Here is a 21,399-nt window from a genome sequence, read left to right on the forward strand (position 1 = left end):
CCTATGCGTGTGCGTACCTCTGTGTGTGTGTGTGTGTGTGTGTGTGTGTGTGTGCATGCTGTTTCTGTGTGTGAGTGTGTACATGGGTGTGCTAATGGCACTCGTGTGGAGGTCACCATCAAACTGCGGGTCCCTGTCTTCCTGTCTCACCTCCATGTCACAGCAGGAGCACAGAGACAACGGACATGAGGGTCTGACTTTTTAAGAAGGTTCTGGGGTTTCAAACTCAGCTCCTTAAGCTTGTGTGTGAAAGGCTTTACCCAGAGAGCATCTCACTAGTTCCACCTACTACTTCCTGTCCTATATTTCATGTGTGAACTGCTATAGGGTCACCCCTCTCCCCTGCAGTCACTTGGCTGGGGCTGGCAAGTGTCCTTGGGATCAACCTGAAGCACAGAGCATTCCTGCTGAAGAGAGCAAGGCAGAGCTGGTGGCTTCTTTAGAGACTTCTAAGGGCTCTTCGGAAACCATCATTAGGCCATCGTCAGCTGCTTCTCAGTATACAGAAAGAGCCTGTGGCAAAGGTTATGAGGGGGTTTAGATAATTTTTAACACCTCTTGAAAATTAGTTTCATAATGTGTGGGTAGCCTCATCTCACAAGGGAAGGCAGGCTCTGACTCTTGAATGTCCAGGGAGGCAGCTGGCCATGTGCTTCATTCTGGTCTCCTTATGGACCAGAGGAGGAAGATTTGTCCAGGCACCATGTCAGGGGTCACACTGTCCTTCCAGCTCTATACATTCAAGTTTTAACTCCCAGTTCCTCAGAATGTGATTGTATTGGATATAGAGTATTCTAGAAGTAATTAGACAGAAGGAAGTAGGAGAGTGTGCCTTGCTACAACTTGGCTTATATCAGGAGGTTAGGGGCTGAGGCTGGTAGAGCATGCCTGTAATTCTAAGACTCTGGAGGCCGGGGCAGGAAGATTGTTTTGACTCAAGGTTATCTTGGGCTACATTGTGAGGGCTAGGTCAGCCTGTGTGAAAGAGTGAGCTGAGAAAGAGAGAGAGAGAGAGAGAGAGAGAGAGAGAGAGAGAGAGAGAGAGAGAGAGGAGGCAACAGATAAGCCACAAGTCAGGCCTCACAGAGCCTGAAGCTGCTAACAGTCTGACCTTACACTTCTGGCACTTCTGGCCTCCAGAGCGTGAGGAAACACATTTCTGTTTTCTAAGTCTCCAAAGTCTGTGGTATTTTGCTGTAGCCCGATTACTCACTAACAGGTTTTGCATGGTGGACAAAGCCCCACGTAATGTCATCTATGACTTTCTGTCTCTTAAGCCTTCAGTGGTGCGAGAGGAAGTGTCTTCAAGTCTTTCAGTAGTTGTAAACTTGTGTTTATGGGGAAAACACACCGCACACAGTCAGCCTCAGCTCTTTGATTTCTGTTGAACAACTCTGCCAGAGCGGCTCACAAATTGCTACCCAGCTGAGATTTTTTACCCGTGGTTCTAGGAACTCAGGCATCTCAGCACTCAGGCTTTGCCTAGACCACTAAGCCACTTCTAAGAACAAGGCTACCTGAGGCATTTTGAAAAAAAGGAAAAAAAAAGGAGAAAAAAATTCGATAGTGCCTTCTTCCCCTCTGTAGTCATCTCTTTTGTGCTGTGCATTGCACCTTCTGAGGGGACCAACTTGGGGTTCTGCAAGAGTTTCACGTCTTTAACCACGTGTGGCAGCTCCTAGGAGTCTCAGGCGACTCTTATCTCCTTGCTTAGGCAGACAGAGTGAGAACGTGGTGTGGGTGATGGAAGAGGGGAGTCCTCTGTGGTAGACCACATTCTCTTTGCGTGCCAGCGTCTCAGACGCTGGTCCAACTCTCATGAGAAAGGGAACAATGCTTTGCTCGGTTCCCCATCTCTGTTTTCTCCCTGTTTCCACACTGGTATCAGGCTGAGAATGAGTTACGGGTTTCCTCCTGTGAGGATTGCAGAGACTGATAAAGAACCATCCCAGGAGGAAAACAAGATGCTGTGAGCAGCCCACAGCGGCTGCTGGGGAGGGAGCACAAGGCCATAAATTACAGGCAAGAGAGCAGCTGTGGAGAACCCTATGAATGGCCAGACCATAGTGTCAGGGGCCAGGAGATGAGCTGGGAGATTGAGGTGCTGGCAAGGAGGGTGGGTTCTGGCACCAGTTCCATATGGAAAAAAAAAGGACAAAAAAAAAAAACAACCCAAAAAACAAACCCAAAAAAACAACTCCCCCCCCCCCACCACAACAACAACCACAAAAAAATAAAACCAGCAATGTTTTGTCGCAGTTCTGAGTGGGGTGTACAGTGGACAGCCAATGTGGGTCATTAGACCCTTGTGTGGACAGGTCATTTGGAGGAAATATTAACCAGGAAGTTGCCAAGAGTTCACTGAGGTTCTGATACTAAATCTCCATGCTATTCATCAGCCTGTGGATTCTGACAGCCCTTTCTCCCTCCATCTGTTCTGTTTTGCTCAGAGGAGGAAGTGAGGCCTTTTCAAATAAACCATGCTGATTTTTAAAAATCAGTATGTGTGTGGTATGTATAATGCCATGTGCATGTATGTGCATTCACGTGGGGGAATGTGGATACATATGTGCCACAGTGCATGTAGAGGTCAGGGAATAACCTTAGAAGTTGGTCCTTCCTTTCTATGTTGTTTGAGGCAGGGTGTCTTTGATGCCCTGTGTGTACTCAAAGCTAGCTGGCCTGTGAACCTCTAGGGCACCTCTGTCTGTAAGAATGCTAAGGTTACAGATGAACACATCGCTGCACCTGGCTTTTATGAAGGCTCCATGGATTCAAACTTGGGTTTCACGCTTGCGTGGTGAGTATTTAGACATCTCTCCAGGTCTTCCTGAATGTTGATAGGAGCCAGGCCTGTCCAGATAGCCTGCTTGAAAATAATCAGACTCTTGCTCCTAGGCTGGGGCAGCTGGCTGCAGAAGTCAGGCTCCTTTGAGTTCCTGGTTACCACATCCCTAAGTGTCTTTGCTCTTGGGCCCATAAAGACATCCCCAAAGGCCAGCACCAAAGGCCGCAGTACAACCTACTCCCCAGCAGAATGCTCAAAGTTTCCTGCTTCTGTCTTTCCAAGTTCATCAAATAGGAAACAATAAACATTCGGAGCATGTTTGAGAGTGGAGTAAGCCAGGAATTTTTCTACAAATATTGCTTCCTTTGCTTGTTGGGAGCCCAGAGGAATGCACCAGTGAGCAGTTGGTGGCTTTTTACCAGGGGCCCCAGGGCTGGTGTCTCTGCCTATCCCTCTGCAGGACACTGTAAGATATGTGACTCACACCCATGCCCATGATTCAGCCTCACTCAATTTCCTCCACTGCCAGCAAGAGAGCACTTGGAAGCCCTTTAGTTTAAAGCTTGGATTTGGTTATGGCTTGTATTCTTCTCCTTCTCCTTAAATTCTAATGCCACCCCCAAACCTTCAAGCACATGTGTGCTCACACACACACACACACACACACACACACACACACACACACCTTTCCCTAGTTCTTATATGTCCACACAGAACCACTATGACATCCTCAATAGCATCTGTTCTGATAAAGTGACGAGCAAGCCCTCTGCACTCCCCTGCACTTGGCTGCGTGAATAAATAATGATTCACAGATACTGGTTGGGTGTGCATAAGAATTTGTACCCAGAAAATGAATGATCCCCCCCCCCCCCGGTCGAATTCCACTCCATATCAGCTTTGCCAAACCATCAAGCCACAAGCTGCAGGCACAGGTCAAAGAGCATGTCTTGATGCATGGCTGTACCTTCATGAAATTTTTACGACACTCTTTTTATTTGCTTAAGCTCAGTCGCCATTTACCATGAAATATCCACAAAACACACATGGCCACTCATGGCTCAACTCCGTCTTTTTAAGTTTCAAGAGGTTGGCTGTGAAAATGTAGGCAGGTTTGGAGACCTGCATGGTGCCTAAGTCTGTAATCTAGTAATTTTAGCTGTGAGAATGTGTGGACTTAGGAAATGGCTCCATAGTTCTTTTTGAGAGAGACTATGTACGCCACAGCTTGCTGGCTTTCTGTCTTGAGCAATGCTGGCTGCCTTTTTGCAATTGAGGCTAAAAGAAAAACCACAGTGCAGCCCCTTCTGATGATTTTTCCCAGAATGAGTCTGCCCAGATCCTGCTCTCTGGGAGTCGCCACTTTGGCCCTGAACTCTCCAGGCGGGTCCAAGGTATACCTGCGAGCTGCCTCTTCCAGCCCACACTACTGGCTCCATTCCTCCTGGTCAGCTTAAGTACCTCAGCCTGCTAAACTCCGGGCAAGCTGAACTCACCAACAGGGCCAGACAGCTTGCTGACTTCAGGATAACTCCAATAGAGTCATTCAGGGAAACGGACAGCCATCTCAAACCCAAAGACTAGCCTCGGTGCCAGCCTCTAATCTCCAGGACTTTAAACAAGAGCAGTCCAAAGCACTTGACACAACTTTCCCTCGGCGACCAAATACTTCAACAGCTCAACTAAGCGTTTATTAAAACATCTCCGCAGCACAGCGTCCAACAAAGAAATAATCCAGTTGCCTCATAATCACAGGCCTCTGTTTGAATTCCTCCCTGCAAGCAGGCAGGGACCCCAGGCAAGCACCCGAGGGTCCTCTGGCTGCCATTTCAGTCTGTGCAAAGCTGAATAAAATCAGATATAAAAAGACCAGCGTACTCACCTCTCACGAAGCACTGTGGGTATGAAGGAAATGACTCAAAAATGCTGTCTGAAGCCATCGTTTCCTTTTGAAAACGCACCTCTTCTGAAGGTGGGGGGATTCGATGAGTTCTTTCACCTTAAGAGCAAAAACCAACAAAGGTCATCTCCTTTGACCTTACCTCCCACCATGGCTCCCTAAGTCTCTTTCTCCCCCAACCTTACACCCCTGGAACTCCATAGGCCTGATTCGGGGGGAGTACATTTGCAGTTTTCAGAAACAAACATTCAAATTCTTAAAGATTAAAAAAAAAAAAAGCACCGCCTGGGCTGTGGGCTGAGCTGCTCACCGCTCTGCGAGAGTCTGTGGTTTGCAGTCAGTGTGATTCGCCCTGCCTACTGACCACTGTGCCGGCTTTAGACTTCTGACACTGCCAGGCTACCCGACTTGTGGTTCTGTGGTTGTTTATGAGACCCAAAGAAGTTTTCACACAACCCAAATTACAAATTTAACTGTTCCCCTTTCCACAGCCCATCATCATTGGCTCTTGCCAATCACGTGACTTAAGTGATGTCAAATTTTTTTAAAACTTTCTGAGCTGTGCCCTTCCTGCCCTCCACCTGCCCTCCCCTAAGCTGTGTAAAAAAATAAATAAATAAATAAATAAAAAGTTGAGTAGAGCTTAGAAGAGGGGGCTGTAAAAGAAACACAAACAAACAAACAAACAAAATCCCCTGCCTCAGTCTTTTCTTGATGTCTCCGCTCTTCACTGATTCAGTGGAGATCAGATCCTGTTGTTATTTGTGGTTTGGGGAACAGCTGATTATTTAGATAAAGATTGCCTTGCTGTTTATCCAATAGTAATTTAACATTGGCACCAACTCGCTGCTGAGACCGGATGCGGCTTCCATCTCTTACATTGCTGGGCATCAGCTTGGAGAGCTGGCTTCTTGGTAAAAGCATTTAAGACTAAGAAGGGAAAAAAAAACAGATAAAGGAACCATTTCTGTGAGTGGCTGACCCTGAAAGGGGCTAGCAATCTACTGCCATTTCAAAGCTTGGAAAAAAGAAGTAAAACGTTTTAATTGTGGGATGAAAAGACCATTTTAATAAAAACCCAAATGATGAAGCTCTATTCCCCTTCTGTGGACAGACTTAGCATGGGTCTCTTTTGGTAAACAGAGGAAACAGTGGCATGCTCTGCATACCCGCACTGGCTTCTGCGTTCATATCAGGAAGTTCGTTTCAAGGAAAGTAAAGAAAGGAGAATCTCCTTACAAGGCAGAGCTGAGGCTAGTGTGTAGGGGTTCATTCATTGTTCGTACCTGTAAAGACTGCAGATAGCCTCAAGTAAGCAGGCCAATTCACACCTCCAGGTAGATTACCCCTTGAGTTCACCAGCAGCTCCAGAGACTGCCCAAGACCTGCCTCCTCCCAGTTGCCTGAGGGGAATACTACACAGCTCTTTTGCCTTCAGCAGCCATGTTTGTGTGGAAGCAGGCAATAAAGACATCTTGCTCTCTAGATTTACCTTTGCCAGTCTCTCTGTTTTGCCTGCTGACAAGTAAAACTTTACCCTGTCTATAGTTCCCAGATGAGGCGTGTCTGTCCTTTTATAACCTGGTTCTTCCTTTTCCTCTGATCAATTTTCCTCACGAGAAGTTGTGCCTTGAACATCATAGGTCCAAAATGCCAGCCCTGGATGCCAACCCCCAGGGATTGAGGGTACTTCCCTAAATCTGAACGCCCGAGGGCGACCTCACTCAATTTTCATTGAGCTAATTTTGCACACACCAAGCCCCAGGGTATTACCTTCAATGACACAGGTCTTTCTAAAGGACCAGGCTCCATTTTTACTAAATCCTGGTTTAACCAATGCAGGAATTAGAAACCTAGGGATTTCTTTCTCCCAGCCACGCTGAGCAGCCAGCAGCAAATGCCCACACTTGGCTCATACTTGAAAAACAATGGCTGTACATCTTTTATGAAGCTTATTAATCTCTAAACACAACGCGTACTTCACGTTGCCTCTCAATTCAAATCCCTTGTTAATATAATCCTCATCATTCAAATCCCTTGTTAATATAATCCTCATCATGTCTCTGTGCTGCTGGTGCTTCGAAACAAATTTCAGGCTACGCAGAGAGAGGCTCCCGCCAGGCTGCGATGTATTCTGCACTCACTCCTCCGCCGAGCGAGCGCTCTTGGGAGCCAAGGGCTGGAGCTGCAGCAGGCTTCTCTAAGGTGACTCACTCCACGGAGTGAGAAACTCAAGTGCCCATGCAGATTAATCCTGTAGGTATTTCACTTTAGAAACTCCCAAATGCTTTTAGCTTTAGGTGTCCACATGCCCACAAGCATGGTTTAGATGCCCAGAGTATCTCTTTGCCTTCGGAGGTCTCCACAGGGCAAGTCAGAGGGGAAGAAGGCTCTCAGCAGTCCTGCTCCAGGCTACCATCACCACAAGGGCCCTGGTTGCAATGAGGCACCAGGGGGCAGAGTACAAAGGCCTGAGTGTTCAGCAAGTCCCGTGACAGCAGTTAAGGCTTTTCTGGGTCTTTCCACGGCAGCAAGGAAGGACTCGGCTGGCTGCCAGCAAACTAGGCCTTGCCCCTTCTTTAGGAGCCCAGGACAAAAAGACAGGCCTGTCATCGGTGAACAGCCTCAAAGAAATACTTAATCCTGTTTTAGGCAGAACTGTTGAGGATTCTTTAAGTTCTCAGGTGGACCCACCCTCCAGCCTCATTCTTGTTGGTGACTCAGACCCCAGGCTGCTGGCCTGGGAACCACACTGGAGCTGCTGCAGGGGACTTGGCTCTGCCAAATAATGCCACAGCAATCTTCATCCTCTGATTGGCAAAGTTACTGAGATGCCACTCTTGAGGGTGGGGCGGGGAAACGCTCAGGTGTCTTTGTTAATGGCCCTATAAACATACCGGGAAAGGTTGGAAGATGCGGAGTTACATAACCCTGTAATTAATGTTGAGAGCTCTGTGCGCAACTCCATCCAATTAAAACACTCTCTCAGGCCGGCCTTTTCTCTGTACATCATGCTGCCTCTGAACTCCACACCTAGATAACACAGATTCTCTGGACAGAAAATATGGGCACAGGTGGGTACCCCCAAATTAGATAGTATCAAAAATCATCTTCTGATAACATAGATGAATATAATCTCCACAGACCTGTGGACTCTGTGTGTGTGTGTGTGTGTGTGTGTGTGTGTGTGTGTGTGTATTCCCATGAGTACACAGGTGTATGGAGGCAAAGTTCTTTCTCAAGCACCATCTACTTTTTTTCTCCTTCTTAAGACAGGGTCTTTCAGTGGCCAGGACTCACCAGTTAGGCTAGGCTGGTTGGCAGTAACCCACAGGGACCTTCCTGTTTCTGCCCCCCCCCCCCAAGAACTGGGATTACTAGTGCAGACCCCCACACCAGGACTTCTTAATGTGGGCTTGAGGGCTCAAACTCAGGTCCTCAGGCTTGTGGGACAAACACTTTACAGGTGAGCCGTCTCCCCAGACCTGTTGTACATTGCTATTGTTGTCTTTGCTCTGTGACAGAGGTGGTAGCCTGTGTTATGGCAGCAATGGGCTCAGGGATTCATAACTGGTATCTAAGCTCTGTGGACTGGACAGGATCTGTCCTGGCAGATCTGATGGCTTGAATTGACTGGAGAGCCTGAGAGGTCTAACTTATCAGCTTTCCTCTCTGGATACTTACTCAGTGCAGGGAGTGTGTGTGTGTGTGTGTGTGTGTGTGTGTGTGTGTGTGTGTGCAAACAACCCTGGAGTTTCCCTCATTTGGGCAAAAGTTAAAAGTGCAAATTTTAGCCCCTAGAAGACATTTGTTAGCTTGGCTGATGTTACAGTGCACTGAGGGAAACTGGAAATAGGAAGGAGGGAGGGAGGGAGGGAAAGGGAGGAGAGAAGGGAGGGAAGTATGGAAATCAAGCCTGTTGAAAGAACGCTCTGAAGACCTGCAAGCCATCTAGTGACATCTGGAGTTGGAGCCCTTTGCTGCAGTCCATGGGGACCCAAGCCGCAGTGGCGACCCCTCTGGGACTTGCTAGTGATCAGTCTTGGCTCTGTCTTCAGATTGTGTCACAGTCCAGGCCCCCAACTCCTGTGCACACGGAAGCTGAAGGGGAAGCCTGAGAGGGAGGAACTTCCTCCAGACACTCCAGAACTTGGAAAGAAGAACAAGGAGGAGGGCAGCTGTCCGTGCTATGACGTCATCCCCCAGCACTGGCCGAGGCCTCCAGCGGTCTATCTTATTGCCCCAGCATGAGAGCTCAAGTCCCAGTGTTTCCAGACAGCAGCCGCCCACAAGGGCTGGTTTATGTCATCCAAGGCGGCACTTTTGCTGGTTGTCTGGACTCCACCCCGTTGTGCTTGACAGTCCAAGGTGAGGTGTGGCATTCTATGCAGGAAGGCTCTTAGGTGCTGTCTAGCTGGTGACCACCTGGGTCTCCAGCTCCTCCTGCAGGGGCATCAAGACTCAGTTTTCACTGACTTTGTAGTTTTGAATGTGTGTGAAATGCTGTGATCTCTACCAGACACTCACAGCAGGTCCCAGCAGCAGGCAACCCTGCAGGTGGCCTGGGTAGCCCCACTATGGGTTCCCCACCACCCATGCTGGTTCCTGTCCATGCTCTGCTGTAACTACCCCCCTGATGCTATTCTCTGACCTTTGCTTCAAAGGAAGGGCTCACCTCCTTTGTCCATATTTCCAACAGCTTAACCTTGCTGGGCCTGAGGCTCCATTTCCACAGGCACACAGGAGACAGGCAACTGTCTGCTGACGCACCTGGATCACTTCAGGCCTGCCTCAGGCCATACAACGTTTGGATAGCTTCTCCTAACCTCCTAACCGAGCGCTGGCCCTTCTGTTCTTGATTCCCGCTTGCTACCAGCAGGCAAAACTGGGCAACCAAAACCCATTTTGAATGGTAGAAATATACAGTGTTCAAGGTTTGGTCAAACAATGGAGACAGTCCGGTAGTCAGTGATTACCTTCCCAGCCCAATGTTGGATTAATTTTATCATGCAGAGAACACTAAAGGAAGTTCAGATTCCCGTGAGAGAAGCCAGGACTCACCGGGTCAGAAGGCTGCACATTTGAGACTTGGGATGCAGTGAGCACTTGGTTTGGAGAACTTTGGACTTTTATTATGGAGTGTTGCTGTTTTTCCTGGTGTCAGGCAAATGAACAGCCATCCACGGAGCAAAGTATAATGCTACTTTTATCACTGGGGTGCCATGAAGATCAGTGACTGTTTGGACTATGCAAAATGGTTTTGAATGAACTAAGAGAGAGAATTGTGGTTGGCATCTCAATATGGAAACATCTAACATGTGAATTTTAATATCGACACTTGCCAAGTATCATACAGGCATGGTGCCAGTAGCATAGAGGTTGGGGTTGAAAACAGCCTGTGTAGTTGATGCTAGAGAAATCCCAAGTGCTGATCAGTGTGTGTGTGTGTGTGTGTGTGTGTGTGTGTGTGTCCTCACCTTCCACACTGTTTGGAGTAGGGTCCCTTTGTTATTTGATTGTGTTTTATGTACTACCATACTACCTCTCTCCACTATCCATCCCACTTTATGAGCACTGAAAATGCAGATTGACTCTGCAATCCCTGGCTTTATGTGGGATATGGGGATTCGAACTCAGATCCTTACACTTGCATAGCAAGCATTTTGCCCACTGAGCCATTGCCCCAGCTCTGATTTTGTTTTGATAGAGTCTCACTACATATCTAAGGTGAGGCTGGCCTCAAAACTACAGTCCTTGGCCTCTGCTTCCTGATCGCTGAGATTACAGAGGTGCCGCCCCATGCCTCCAATATCCACTGAGCCCCATGTTTTGAAACAATAAAGCGTCACCCTACCTATGCAGGCCAAGATTTTTGCAGAACCTCAAAATATCTAAAACAAATGAACTATATGAGACACACAAATATTGCCACTTAAAATGATGTGGTGTGCATTTTCCTTCCCTTTGAATTGTTTTCTATTCCTGTTGACCACTTAGAGACTGGCAGGGGTTCTGGAAACTGCAGGCAGGAAGAGCTGGTCCATTGCTCTGGTTCTGATTTTTCTCCCTCAGGTCCTTGGTTAGTTCCAGCAGAGAAGGAAACTGAGGCTTTACCTTGGAACATATCACCTGTGTGGAGAGTGGCAGGCGAGTGGAGGGGCTGGATCTGCATGCCTGCCATAGATGTCATCACCATGGGATTGGGCTCCTTTGGGGTTCTCATGTGGATATTTGATATGGTGGGGAGGCAGAGAACCAGGAAGAGTGGAGGGAGGGGAAACTGTGGTTACTGTGGTCCAGCATCCTGTACTGTGTAGAATCTGATGATCAATAACTTCACAATGCCTTATTAGAACTGAAGGGAAGGGGGAGCAGAGACCCTGCTGTGTTAGCCATGGAGTGATGACCCCCCCCCACTCCCTCACCCCCTGTCTAAGGACTTGAGTGGTGAGTGGTGGGATGGGAACTGTAACAACCTGAGTGGCCCTGGGACTTTGTGCCTCCTTCAGCCATACCGTGGCCACCATGTTCTGACTGAGCAAGCCCAGGGCTTGCCCTTGGCCCAACGAGATAATACCAAACTCCACACAGAGATTTGAAATGAAAAAGTGTTTGCACTTCAGAATATGCCCAGGCTGGTGCAGCAGAGGGTCAGACACATGGAAGATGGCCAGTTGCACCAGCTGAGAACATCTGCCCTCAGCCGAGCAGCAGACATTTCGTGAGCCCTACCTTAATTCAGAGCGACTGATCTGGAGGTGGACATGGTGGGAAGGCCCAGTGAGATGCACGGAGCATCTGCAGGGCTTGGGAGAACTGAGCTAAGTGTGAGGCCCAGAGAAAGCCAGCCAGGCACAGACAAGTGGTCTGCTCTCCCCCTTCCTTTCTCCCCTTGTCCCTGCGAGCATGGAGGTGTGAGGGTTCTTGCTTAGCATGAGGTAGAGGTAGATAGAGAAGCAAAGAGCTTACGCTACTAACCCACTGTGCAGCCCACAGTTGGTTCCAATAAAGCTTGCTGCTTCAGCATCTGAGACTGTGGTCTACTGGTAACAAGACCTTTCTTATCTAAGCAAGCAGTAGAGAAAGGGTCACACTGAGGGGCTTCACAGGACAGTGTGGTACCAACGCTTGGAGTTCAACACAAGTTCAGGGCTAGCCTGGTCTATACAGTGAGACCTTGTGTCAACATTAAGAAAAACAACATAAATGGATACAACACTGTAGAACACAAGTCAAATAGCTTTTTGGAAAGTAAATGCAATGCAAACCGCCCACCAACATCAAGAGATTGAATGAATGTTCTATTGGCTCCTCCATGGCAGTGATAGAGGTCGGACTAAACAGAACTTGGACAGGAAACAGTTTAATTGGCTTACAAGTTCAGATCACAGTCCATCACTGAGGGAATCCAGGACAGGGACTCAAACAGGAGCAAGGGAGGCCATGGAAGAACATTGTCAACATCCCAAGATCACCTGCACCACTGTAGTGAGCTAGAATCCCACCTTAACCAACAGTCAAGAGAAAGCCCCACACATGAAGTTAACATCTGATGAAGTTATTTCCTCAGCTGGGCCTCCTTTCTCCCAGGTGTGTTAAATTGACATCCAAAATTAGCCATCACTGTTCATAAACAAGATGTGGTACTCACATACAGTGGGACATTCTTTTGCCTCAGAAAGGGATGCTGCAATGTAGGTGGACCAGGAAAACACACTTAATGAAATAAACCAGAGATTGACCAACATTGTGACTCCATGATACAAGGTGTCGGGAACAGACAAGATTACAGAGAATAAAAGGGATGTTACTAGAGGCTGAGAAGAGGGAGATTGGCATGCCACTGTCCCCTGAGTGTAGAATTTCCAAACAGGAAGTTGATATTTCTGGAGCAGGGTAGAGGCAGTGTATGTAGCCAATGCCAGTGAGTTGCATATTTAGCAAGAGTTGCATCATGAACATTAACTGTGTATTTTACCACAACAATTAAAATAAACAAAACAAGTGGCTTTTTGTCATTAGACCCCAGGAATTCGTTATGACCAAGATAACTGTTTAAACTGCAATGGGACTCTGGTAGCATTCCTTACAGCTTCTGGTAGATTAGCAGAGGGAATGATTTTATTATGGCTGCTTGTCCTGTCCTCTTAACAGGGTGGGACTTGAAACAGATATATCAAGGCACAATTCTTGCCATTATGTGACTGAGTTATTGTGGTCTGTTTACATCTTGAGTCCTTTGAGAAGACTTGTTTGAGGCAGAGTATGCCACGGTTAACGCGGCACTCACCACCTGGTCGACACTTACTTGTCTTTGTTGCCTCGGTGAGGAGGGCTGTCCTGAAAAGTGAGGGATACTTCAGGGGTTGTGCTTTTGTACCTGCCTTTTATTGTAGTCTGTGTAGTTTTCCTACTTACACACAAACCCAAAGTTAGCCCTGTTTTTTAAACTTTAAAAATGTGTGTGTGTGCATGTGTGTGTGTGTGTGTGCGCACGCGTGCATGCATGTCAAGGTGTGTGCAAGTGCCTGAGGAGGCCAAAAGTGTGTTGGATCTCCTGGACCTGCGTCTTCCTGATGTGGGTGCCGGGAACTCCAACCGGGTCTTCTAGTAGAATAGCAACCATTCATAACCACTTTTCACCCTTCAGGAGCCATCTCTTCAGCCCCTCAAGTTGGATCTTAATTAAAATGAAACATAAGCACGTTTTCCCTTTCTAGGAAATTCCCTGTAGCAAAGCTGATTTTGAAAACCATCAAGACCTCCACACACAGTCCATACCCCCTTGAGTCCAGGGTGCTGGCTTCTGGTTTTACAATGTCTTACTTGGCAGAAATGTGCTGGCAAGCCCCAAGTTCTTGTTGTCCAACTTCTCCATCCTTGGAACTCCCTGTATATATGAGGATGGTTGCAAACTCAGAGCCACCTGCCTCTGTCTTCTGAGTGTCTGGTGGCGTTCTGGAAGTCAGTTGACTACATGGAGAGCTGATCTAGAGAGGGGCGTGGATTTGCTGCTAATTCAAATGACTGATCTTTTTTCCTGTGGTGTCTCCATCTTCATGGCTGGAGACCATCTTGTTTGATTGGCAGTGGGCGGTTGTTACCAGTCCTCTTTACACCATAGCTCACTCACTGTCTCCTTCTTGACCCACTCAGGTGTCTAACAACAGCCTTCTAGGTTTCTGTTGCCACAGGAACCATGGCATTGGGCAAATTCCACTGTGTCACAAATGTCTGCCGCTGCACCCCATTCAGACACGCCAATGGAAATGCAAACGGAGAAACCTAGTTATAACCCCAGGTGGAGAGCATTGTGACACATGCTGCGCCCAACTCTGGGCAGTGTGGACCCCGAAATACACAGGAACGCTGTCATTTAGGAAACAGGGGAGGAGGCAGCAAAGAGATTTTATGGGCAGAGCCCACAACTGCAGAAACGCAGTTAAACTTTAGGATGTTTACTTCTAGTCACCCCCACTGACCAGTGTAGGGAACTTTAGCTTTTTTGGGGGGAGGAGGGTTAGACTAAAGACACTGGAAAGAGTCATGTGACTCCACTGCATGCCCACCAAGCCCTTACCTTAATGGAGTGCCATATTTACTCTGAAGTTCACATTTCTCTTTACCAAAGATGCTCCCCGCTGATATAATGAGGTCAGGGTATTGAGAGTTAGCAGGGGGAAACTGAACAGAACAAGCAGACAACAATCAAAAACACCACAAAGGAATGTATCATTAATTCTGAATTTTAGAGACAATGGAAGTTTGTACATGCCCCAGTGTTGTATGGAATATGGAAGAGTAAAGAGTTTTCTCTTCGTGATCTAAATTCAAATTTAACTACGACAAATTTAAGTTTTTATTGAATTATGTCAGTGTGTGTGTGTGTCTGCTTGTCTGTATGTGCAACACACGAGTATGCCAGTGTCAGAGCCCCTGGTGCTTGAGTTAGAAGTGGTCATGAGCCACTTTATGTGGGTGCTGAGGATTGAACCAAGGTCCCCTCTGCAAGAGCAGCAAGTGCTTTTATCCACGGAGGCATCCGCCCAGCCCCACTGGGCAAGTTTTAATTTAATCCATTTCACTTATGTTCACTTATGTATAAACCTCTGCCGATGGCCAAGACATGAGATTCAGGCGGGTGGGTGTGTCTCTTTAGAAGGCGGCACTTGGGGAGAGAGGCTTGTCTTAATACCCAGAGCGGCACCGAGTGCCCCAGGACTGTCCCTCCTGTGGCTGCTGTGGCTTTTCTTCTTTCCTTACCATGTGCCCCTTTCCGAGGCCCTGGAGGGGTGTTAAGTGCCAGCCTCACCTTGTTAGTGGCGTGCCCAACTGTAACGAACAATGGCGAGGGATCATTTCCTCTGTGATTTTCTAGGTTGGACTCACCTGCCTCTGGCCTAGGAGGACACGTGCATTATTGATCTTCTCTGCCTCTTTCCAAAGGGGAGCCCAGGCGTGTTAATTACTGGGTGGCGGCTATGCTAGCTGCAAGTGGATGACAGCTGGGTGCTAGGCACACTCTGCAAGGAGAGTTTTGGGTTTCCATTGTGGTCCACATTATAATCCCAGACCTTCCATCTGCCCTAACTGTTGTTTTAGGTCAGGAACAATTGGCCAGGTCCAAAAACATAAACACCTCCCTGTGCCGGCCCTTATCATTTTCTTTTCATGTTGGCTTAGGAAATACACCTGAGAGAGCTAAGGCTCACAATGAACCCAGCAATTACCAACCACCGAGGGCAGGGAGCAAACGTTCAGAAACAGAACCCCAGAATGGGTGGCTGCCGGTTGCAGGCTCACCTCAGGGCCTCCCCGCTTCTAGCCTGAGCAGCTCAAGTCAGTGCGGCTAGCAACCAGGGATGGTTCGGAAGCCTCCCCTGATTTATTTGGAGCAAACAGCTAGTTTTGCTTATGTGTGGTGCCGGGAAAACTACTTAATAAAGAGGAGGTAGAGGGCATGACCAGTTTGTCATCTATGGCATATTAAATTGCAAAAGTGTTAAAAGCAAAATTGGACATGGGGACACACACACACACACACACACACACACACACACACACACACACACACCTCTTTTCCATCCCCCAGGTATGGCCTTGGAAGGCAAATTCCAGAGCAACACTGAAAACAACGGAGGGTGAGTTAGGGCACGCTGCTGGAGAACGGCCCCATGTGGTAGATAGCATTGAGACCATCCACAGCAGTCACTTACTGAAGACTTAAAGCACAGCTCCTATGTACCAGGCATCATGTCAGTGAAAAAGAAAAAAAAAAAGGATGAAAACAGACCTTTATCATTAAGTTCTGGAGCAAGAAGGTCATGACATTAGCATGAAATTGGCACTGTGAGTGGGTTGAATCCCACCTACATGCGACTTGTCCTCAATCAGTGGGTTAAGGAATGTGTGCTTGGTTTCCTCATCAGCTGGACAGGGAGGACACCACTCTGTCTTTGCAAGATCCTATGAAATGGCAGTAATGACATTTATTCCCCACGTAGGGTCATGGTGAGGACCAAGCTGGTTTACGCTTGAGAAGCACTTAGAAAGATGCTTAGTGTAAACAAGGACACAGAGGCTCTCTTGACAACGCTTCTGTGCTGCTCTTGAATACCAGCAAATGTGCCACCCATGTGATCCTTTCCATAAATGATGGTGAACAAAAAAGTAATTCCAAACTTATGAGGAGACTGTGAAGACGTATTACATTCACGATCCCACGTACCAAGAAATAGTAAATTAGTTGAATTGTTTCTATCACATTCTACTTTGGGCTTCAAATAGCATGAATGTTATTTCTTTACATAATTCCCCAAATATCATTAGAATACCAGTAATATGAACCATCAGTAAAAACTTTTATATTCATTACCATCTAACTAGAAATGAAAATTGATTGTCAATTTAACAGGATCTACAATCACCAAGGAAACCCAACTCTGTGCATGCCAATGAGAAAACTTTTTGACTGGGTTAATTGAGGTAGGAAGACACACTGTAAATGAGGGTGCTACCATCATGTGGACTGGGGGCCAGGCCTGAATAAAAAGGACAAGGTCGGAAAACCTTTTTCTCTTGACTACAGACACAATGTGACTGGCTGCCTCATGTTCCAGCCTCTGCCCCTTCTCCTCATCATCACAGTCCATTGACTGTACCCCGAACTGTGAGTCTCTTCCCCTTCTCCTCATCATCACAGTCCATCGACTGTACCCTGAACTGTGAGTCTCTGCCCCTTCTCCCTATCACAATCCATCAACTATACCCCAAACTGTGAGCCTGAATACACCCTTCCTTCCTTCTTTAAGTTCTCTTTACCGGGTATTCGGCCCCAGCAATGAGAATAGCACTGGGTGCCTCCGTGGGTAGTAGGACTAAATATGCTGTATTTCTGGTGGTTCATACATCCTGTTCCTTTGCTCGTCTAGAGACTGGCAACACAACAAAGTTAAGGTGCAAAAACATGCTACACAAGAGACAAGTCAGCCATTGACCTTGGCATAGTTTGTGGTAATAGTCAAGTTCACCAGGCTGACATCATTGGCTTCAACCAAGATGCAACAAGTCCACTCCCTTCTCCTTATCTCATAAAATTGATCTTTGGTTAGTTGGCTCCTCAGAATGGAAAGCACAGATGCTTCATGTGCTAAAAGGAAGGAAAGCACCCACCCAATTATCTCACTAAATTATTATGGATGCCCTGGCCATGTGAGTTAGCGATTCTTCTACCTGTTCATTTATTTAACACACCTTGAAGGAGTACCGAACTTGTGTTGGGTTCTGAGTTTGGTACTGGGGGAAAATGGATAATTGAGAAATGAATTGAGAAGAGGACCCTGGAAAGAAAGCATGTGGCATTCTAGGCATTTCCTTTGCTGGGCCAGTAACATTACACTCTACCATCCAGCTCAAACTTAATAATTCCTGCCTATAATAGTTGGAGTTGGCACTGATTTTGAGGTTGTTCTCCTTCATTACCTTTATATAGGTGGAAAATGTAAAAAGGAGCCATTGTACCCCAACTTTCTAGGCTGAACATAGGCTTCTAAAAATCCATCTCCTACTGTCCCCCTTCTACTGTGAATGATCCAGTGTTGATCATTTAGACCCCAATAGATTCTCTGTTTGGGATAAATATCATGACTCATCAAATCTCTTCTGGTCTGACATCCCATGACTTCGTTGGAGAGGAATGTGTGCTTTCTGTTGTTATGACAAACATTTTGACTAAACATAACTTAGGGGGAGGGAAGAGTTTATTTCAGCTTACAGATTATAGTTCACCATTGCAGGCCATCAGCATAGGAACTCAAGCAATAACCAGAAGGCAGGCCTGATCACTATTCCATACAGCATTACCTCTGACCCAGGAACTCACTCCACAGCCAAATGAGGTATGGGAGACACCATAGAGGATGCTGCTTGCTACTTGGCTCACAGGCTAGCATATGCTCTTCTACAGCTGAAGATCATCTTTTTAGGGATGGTGCCACTCAGAGTGGCCTGGGCCCTCCTACTTCAATTAACAATCAAGACAACCCCCCACAGACACGCTGCTGGGCCAATCTGACCTAGGCAATTCCTCAGCTGAGACTCCTTTTGCAGAAGACTCTAGGCTGTGTAGAGTTGATGTTTAAAGCTAATTAGGACAGGTGGCAAGATTTTTTTCTTCAGTTTTCTTTCCCTCCCCCAAATATCTAGATGGTTAATTGTTATAGATATTATTATTGTTTTTGGAGCTGAGGATGGAACCCAGGGCCTTGCACTTGCTAGGCAAATGCTCTACCACTGAGCTAAATCCCCAACCCAGAATATTATTTTATGATGTGTTTTAAATTTGTTTATGCTGTGGAACATTTGTTTAATGATGCAAAGATGTATTGCATTTCTTTTTGTTTCATTTGTTTAACTCTGTGAAGCTGTGTTACTCTGCCTGTCTGAAAAAAATCTGATTGGTTTAATAAAGAGCTGAATGGCCAATAGCTAGGCAGGACAAAGGCTAGGTGGGGCTGGCAGGCAGAGAGAATAAATAGAAGGAGGAAAAGAGTAAGAGAAGCAAGATAGATCAAGGAGCAACAAAAGGAGGAGAAGAGGATGCTAGTGGCCAGCCACACAGCCACACAGCCATCCACAAAGTAAGAGTAAGATACACAAAAGTAAGAAAAGGAAAAAGCTCAGAGGCCACAGTAGATGGGGTAATTTACATTAAGAAAATCTGGCTAGAAGCAACGCAAGCTAAGGCTGAATGTTAATAAGAAAGAATAAACCTCTATGTATATTTATTTGGGAGCTGGGTGGTAGGCCACCAAAGAGCAAAGAGCCAAAGAACAAAGAGCCAAAGAGAAAAAGCAACCAACAACACTCAATGCTGCAAATAAATTTTCAATGCACATTGGTTTCTCCACTTCGGGTGGAGTCTTCTCTGCTCTTCTGCTCTCTTATATTTGTATAGACACTGGGGACAGTAGTGTGGGAGTAAAATTTCCTTAAACTTGATCATTCTTTTCCCAGGCTCCTGTGTATAATAGATATGTGGTTATCAACCAATTCCAATTTTACTGGGTTCTAATCTCTCTTAATGTAAATGCTAGAATAAGCAAGCTCAACGTTTTTGTATAGATGGAGATATGAAATGTTGCATCTCTCCTCAAGTAAAGGCCCATATGGACACAGAAGACACAGAATAACAAAAATTTATCTTCTAGCGATCTTAGTTTTCCTTGCATAGTGGTCAGAGCTCTGTTTCAGCTTGTTTTCTGTTGCTATGATCAAACACCAAGACCCAAAGCAACTTGGGGGAGGAAATGCTTCATATTGGTTATAGTCCATCATCCAGGGAAGCCGAGGCAGGAACTGAGGTGGGAGCCTGCATTCTTATACAATCCAAGACCACCTGTGCAGGGGTCACACTGCCCACAATGGGGCTAGGTACTTCCACATCACTACTGATCAAGACAATGCCCTATAGACATGTCCACAGGCCAGTCTGGTGAGGGCACCATTCCTCAGTTGATGTTCCATCTGCCTAGGTCACAAAGGCCTGTGTCAAGTTGAAGAAAACTAACCAGCATAATTTCTGCAGTTATTTAATTATCAAGCTGATAAACTTTAAAAAGGAAAAAAGGAAGTAATGGGTAACTGATAGGCAAATACTCATTGGTGACTTCATCTTCACTTGGATTAAGCAAGAGTTTAGTTATTACAACCAGATAAGTGCCATTATCCCATTATCTCAGCACCTGGGAGGTGGAGGCAGGAGGATCATGAGTTCAAGACCAGCTTTGACTACATAGTCAGTTTGAAGCCAGCTTTGGCTACATGAAACCCTTTATTTAAAAAAAAGTCCATCAACAAACCCATAAACCAATCAACAGTAACAATAAGGGCTGATTAATGTAACAGCTGCCATTAGTTGATGACCTGCCGAACTCCTGGTGGTGATTTTTGTATGGATTTATATTACCTTACATTACATATTTATAATACTTTATGTTATTTCATGCTTACAGCATCACTTTGGGGCCCGTTGTTATGTCTGAATGGAGAATGTCTATCCCAGGCACATGTGTCAAGTGCATGGTTCCTTAGCTGCTGACACCATTGGGGGTGTGGAAATTGGAGGCAGGGCCTACATAGAGGAAGAAGGTTACTGGGGACCAGGTCCCCTCTTCTGCCTCCAAGCTCTATCCATAAAGAATGCTACCGGCCCCTGTCACAGGCCTCTGTCATCCATGGGTCTTCTGAGACTATGGAACAAAATAGACCACCATCCTGAGTTGTTTCTCCCATGGACACTGTCATTGTGGTGAGGAAAGTGACCAAGAGGCTCACTTAGCAAATGAGAAGACCAGGTAGAGAGAAGCTGTAGAGTTCCAAATGTGGAGAGCCATGGTTCCCCACCCAGGCGGGCTGGCGCCAAATGTCCCCAGCCCTTGCGGGACTGGGACCACACTGCCCAGACCACTGCACAGCTTCTTCTTCGCTCTCCATTCTAGTTCTTAACCGGGAACCGTCTGAGATAGGAAAGAGGGGATTTATTTCCACAGGAATTCAATTTTCACACGCTCCATAGATCCGCTCTGGGACCATTGACTTGAGATGAATAGAAGTTATTTTCTTTAAAGTTCAGAGAGTTCGTAGGAGGTAGTGCCCAATTTTATTGTCTTTTGTCTCCACGGTACATATTATTTATAAGGTGTTCAATTATACTACAAAGGGGTCCTAGGTTCCCTTGGAGATTTAAAAAGCCTTATGGAGGGATAATATAGCTTGGCCATGTCCAGGCCTGCACTTGTCTATGTCTTTATGGAAGGTGCCTTTGGGTCATGTTAGATCTTATTCAATGGGAGGTGGTGTGACCTAGTCACTCTGTGTGAACTGATTCCCAGTGATAGATCGTCCCTGCCTCCAAACACTCTGGCCACTTCTTAACCATCCACAAAATCAGTGCTGCCCAAGCCTGGCTGATGGCTGTGGTCTTCTGTTCTCTGACAGTCTATAATATTTGAACTGCAAAGGAGTTGGCAATGGATATCGCCACGCCCTGAGAGCTCTGTAAGTACTAGGCCCCCAACACATTTGTGCTGAGGTGTTGGTTATCTATTTCCACAATCACACTGCATAACACGCACACCCAGAGAAAAGACTTTGCATGAACGTCATTGTTCTCAGGTCTGTGGGTCAGCACGGCTGGACTAGAGGCTTAGGA

Source organism: Onychomys torridus, chromosome 12, assembly GCF_903995425.1.
Source record: "Onychomys torridus chromosome 12, mOncTor1.1, whole genome shotgun sequence".
Taxonomy (NCBI): domain Eukaryota; kingdom Metazoa; phylum Chordata; class Mammalia; order Rodentia; family Cricetidae; genus Onychomys; species Onychomys torridus.